A 4,083-nucleotide genomic window follows, 5' to 3' on the forward strand; every position below is an offset into this window, starting at 1 on the left:
TGAAAAATGGGTAAAATCCCGATTTTGAAATGTTTTAAGGTCTGGGCGTCAGGCCTTCTTCGCGTTCGCGAAGGGCCTGCCGCGTTCGCGATGTGTAGTAGCCTGAATGGCTTTCGCGCTCGCGATGGTCTGTTCCCCCCGGACATCGTGTTCGCGAGCCTTGGCTCGCGTTCGCATAGAACAACCCACTGATCCCCAGCCCACCTCCAATACTCTACGCGTTCGCGTGTTGCCGGTCGCGTTCGGGAAGAGCAGACCCCCTAGTGCTCTGTGTTCGCGTAGAACAAACCATCCCCCAGCCCAGCTCACGCTTCGCGTTCGCGAGAGAGCCTTCGCGAACGCGATGAAGGAAATCAGAAGGCACCTGAAACTGCAGAAAAAACCAGATTTCTAAGTCCAAAATATCTCGTACTCACCCGAGCTCTCAGAGCTCCAAACCAAACATACACAAAAGTTCTAAAACATCATACGAACTTGCTCGCACGATCAAATCGCCAAAAATAGCACCTAGAACTACGAATTGTACACCAAATCGAATGAAGTGTTCAAGAAAGCTTTAAAACTTCTATTTTCACGATCGGACGTCCGAATCACGTCAAACTAACTCCGTTTCTTACCAAACTTCACAGACAAATCATAAATATTATATTGAACCTGTACCGGGCTCCGGAACCAAAATACGGGTCCGGTATCAACAATGCCAAGCATCAATCGATTCTTAAAAACCATTAAATTTTCAGACTTTTAATTTTCAACAAAAATTCATATCTCGAGCTAGGGACCTCGGAATTCGACTCCGGGCATATGCCCAGGTCCCATATTTCAATACGGACCCACCGGAACCGTCAAAATATGGGTCAAGGTCCATTTACTCAAAACATTGACCGAAGTCAACTAAAATTAACTTTTATAGCAAAAATTCTTGTTTTTATAAGTTTTTAACATATAAGCCTTCCGGGTCAATACCCGGATTGCGCACGCAAATCGAAGAAGGCTAGAATAAGGTTCTAAAGGTTTCGAAATACAGAGTTTGATTCTAAAACGTAAGATGACCTATCGGGTCATCACACAATTAATAAAATAAACTTTGAAGAAAAGAAGCAACCAAAACTGTAATTATATGATTTTGCAACTATATGCAGTTGACATTTGTGGATCTTGCTAGCCCCAAATTCTGTGAAGCTCCACCTTTGTTCCCATTTCAGGGGTAACACAATGCGCCCGTAAGCATATATCTACCACTCTTTGCATTTCTTGATGAGATGTGCTGAAGCCTGTTGCTGCCAAATATTTTCCTACACTTGAGGAAACAGAAAGAATACTATATTACCAAATAACGCAACATAAACAACATTGTCATTTTACAAATTGTTAGTTTTTATCTTTCCAGAGGTATAGACAAAATGCTATCATTTCTTTCATTAAGTAGCAAATAGAATTTTGTCAAAGATGTCTCAAAGATTTTGGTAGATAAAAAAAACACAAGCTACACTATGATAAATTTCAATGTATAAATGAAACACGCAAAAAATATAATCTCAATCATTAAGAAAATAGTGAATGTAACTAAAGGGGATCCTCACTTAGCAAATGTTGATCTGTAATATTCTTGAACTAAGCTGCACACTTTAAAAACACTATTAGACTAAGCAAAGGGCTTCCAGACGGTTGCTGCCAATTTAGTTTGTATTCATATTAAACAGTGATTAATGAAAGTGGTGAAAGCTTCTATTTGTCAAGTTGAGCGTAATAGTATGAGAACAATTCCAAATTGAATAGCTATTAGCCATAGCAATAAAAACAAACTCAAATAAACTGTGAAGTTGGAGCAACAACATAGATCCGATTGTTTACTTCTCTTTACCGCAATGCAACACTGATTAAACAAACCTCCGTTGACCGAAGATATAAAACAAAAAAATAGTGACTTGAAATTTAATATTTCGCTTCGTTCTCTGAATAGGGTTACTAAAATAGATGCAGAGGTGGTAATTGGCGAAAAGAAGAGAATCGGGTTTGTATGTAAACAATAGGAGAATCAATGTCTACAAAGAAAAACGACAAAAAAATATTTAAAGATAAGTTTTTATTGAACTCACTCATTCCCGAGTTAGTAAACTATAACTGCTATGAAACTTAATATTTATTTTTGTTTATCAATTTCTCATTAAGGAATGTTCTTTTAATCAAGTCTAAGCTCCATATCCCTACACTATAATCAACTTTTATAGATAGAGTCGTCAAACATTGTTACCATTTCAAATATCAGTAAAATAACATTCTTGTACTTCATAATGAAACTAAAAAGTAAGAGGAAGTTGAAGTACTATCCAATAGACCAATACCAATATCTAACATTACACTACAGAGAAAATTTTATATAGTCTAAACTCCATATCACTATACTTTGATCAACTTATGTCCAACTTTGTTACAATTAATTAAAAATATCAGCAAAACAACGCTCTTTGCATTCCATATCAGACACACCCTTAGATGTCAATTTTGTAAAAATTATAGTATTTTAGAATCTTTTCTGTCATCAATTGCGCAAAAATGATCATAGTAGTTAAGAATCTTTGAAGTGCACCTCGAATACCAACGGAGAATGCTGAATCTGAATCTTTTCACGCATTTTTGTTGGTCTGCAGTAATTGTTGCGGAAGCCAAATGTATATAGTGTGAATGAGTCACAACTACTATACCAAAAATTATGACAACCACTAAATAATAAACAAGACAATAAGACAACAATAAAAGAACACCAAAATTTACGAGGTTCGGCCAATTTTGCCTACTTCCTCGGACACAATCAATATTTTATTCCACTCCAAAATTAGAGAAGATACAAATGCCTTAAGAAGATAAAAAAGGCAAATGAGAGGTGTACCTAAATCCTAAATATTAGGCCTCCTTTTATAGGGTGAAATTCTCATTCAAAATTATCATCCACCGATGTGGGACTTTTGACAATTTCAACAAATCTCCACCTTGGCAAAATTCCACATCTTCAATTTTCTCTCAATAATAAATTTTGGTTGTGTCTTCATCTTCAATCTTTAGTGTTCAACAATGTTGATCAAATCCAAATAATGTTGAAACTTGACCGCAGTCACCACTTTTATCAGCATATCAGCAGGGTTCTCCGTAGTATGAATTTTCTTCACCGTGACTCCACCTTCTTCTATGATTTCTCGTACGAAATGATACCGAACATCAATGTGCTTCGTCCTTTCATGATAAACTTGGTTCTTCGCTAATTGAATAGCACTTTGACTATCACAAAAAATTATAATATTTTTTTGTTCAATACCAAGTCCTTTAGCAACCCCTGAAGCCAAATTGCCTCCTTCACAGCCTCTGTAATAGCCATGTACTCTGCCTCTGTTGTAGACAAAGCAACTGTTGACTGCAAAGTAGACTTCCAACTAACTGGTGCCTTTGCAAAAGTAAACACATAACCAGTAGTTGACCTTCGTTTGTCCAGATCACCCGCAAAATCTGAGTCACAATATCCAACTACAGACCGATTGCCTTCCTGCTCAAAAACTAACCCAACATCTACAGTACTATGAATATACCGTAGAATCCATTTCACAGCTTGCTAATACTCCTTTCCTGGATTATGCATATATCTGCTAATAACTCCAATGGCTTGTGAAATGTCAGGTCTCGTACAAACCATTGCATACATCAAGCTACCAACAGCATTTGCGTATGGTACCCTTGACATATACTCCTGTTCAGTTTTATCCTTTGGCGACATAGTAGTACTTAGCTTAAAATGGGGAGCAAGTGGCGTACTAATTGGCTTAGTCTTCTTATCTATGCCAAAACGCTGTAGTACTCTCTTCAAATATTCTTTCTGAGATAAACAGAGTTTCTTTGAACGTCTATCTCTTATTATCTCCATGCCAAGAATTTTCTTTGCCTCACCCAGATCCTTCATCTCGAACTCCTCCTTCAGTTGAATCTTCAACTTATCAATTTCTTCCGAATTCTTGGAAGTTATCAACATATCATCAACATATAGGAGAAGATATACAAAGGAACCATCATTAAGTTTGCGCAAATACACACAAT

This window comes from Nicotiana tomentosiformis, chromosome 6, assembly GCF_000390325.3.
Source record: "Nicotiana tomentosiformis chromosome 6, ASM39032v3, whole genome shotgun sequence".
Taxonomy (NCBI): domain Eukaryota; kingdom Viridiplantae; phylum Streptophyta; class Magnoliopsida; order Solanales; family Solanaceae; genus Nicotiana; species Nicotiana tomentosiformis.